This window comes from Tupaia chinensis, unplaced genomic scaffold (genome assembly GCF_000334495.1).
Source record: "Tupaia chinensis unplaced genomic scaffold, TupChi_1.0 Scaffold141195_1, whole genome shotgun sequence".
Classification (NCBI taxonomy): domain Eukaryota; kingdom Metazoa; phylum Chordata; class Mammalia; order Scandentia; family Tupaiidae; genus Tupaia; species Tupaia belangeri.
In genome coordinates this window covers 1-932 of record NW_006201058.1, presented here as the reverse complement: position 1 = coordinate 932, position 932 = coordinate 1, and the positions used below count along the sequence as shown (strand labels likewise).

Below are 932 nucleotides of genomic sequence, written 5' to 3'. Positions count from 1 at the left end.
TTGTGCTTCCCTGAACACTTGTGTTTCTTCCCTTTCTTCTTTTCTGCTTTTTTTTTTCTTTATTGTCACTCTCACTGCTGTTCTCTGAGGTCTCACTAGAAGAAGAGGAGGAAGACAAGGAGGAGGAGGAGGAGGAAGAAGAGGATTTGTTTTTATGTTTTTTGTGCCTCTGCTCTTCTGAAACTTTTTTTTTCTCTTTTCTTTTTCTTTTTATTCTCAAGTCGATCCTATTTCCTGAGAAGTTTCTGTTTTTGTTTGGTTGTTAGTGACTTCAAAAATTCAACTTCTGGATCTTCTTCACCCTCACTTGCAACATACTCCTGTGATGGATCATTTGTGGTCAAGTTTCTCTCCAGGACATTTCATTTCAGTGCAAACCCACTGTTGCTCATCTCGGCTATTAGCTCCGAGGGGTGCATCGATGGCCCTGAGCCATCAGTGGGAACTGAACTTGCCTTGATTCCAGAAAAACCAACACAGGACATTCCTGATCTGTGTTGACATGACCCCACTTGTGACATTTAATGCACCTTACATTTTGAACCTGAATACCAAAGGGCTGATCTCTGATGTTCGTGTCATCTTTGGCATATTTTTCTTGTGGGGCTCCTTTCTGCCATTCAAATTTGTATTCAATCTTTCCTTCTGTTTCTTCTTTCTCTTTGTTTTATTTTTTTAGTTCCTGGTGGGGCCGCATACATGAAATTAATGTCATTCTTTACACGTTCATCTCCCATAAGCAATCTGTTCTCATATGATTCTTGCCCTTTAAGATACTCTTGCATTAATTCTTCTTGTTTCTTCTTATCATATGATATTTTCTGTTCTGACATCTATACTTTTTTGATATTGGATTTAGGAGCCGGATGAAAGTCCTTTTTGCACATGAAGTTGGTGAAAAACTTCCCCATCTTGCAGCTGGAGCTGGGGAA

The 932-nt window shown here is 39.5% G+C and overlaps 1 pseudogene; it reads right to left on the bottom strand.

Moving 5' to 3' along the window:
- Nucleotides 1-6: 6 nt before the first annotated feature.
- Nucleotides 7-911, bottom strand: LOC102481927 (corepressor interacting with RBPJ 1-like; annotated as a pseudogene).
- Nucleotides 912-932: the final 21 nt, after the last annotated feature.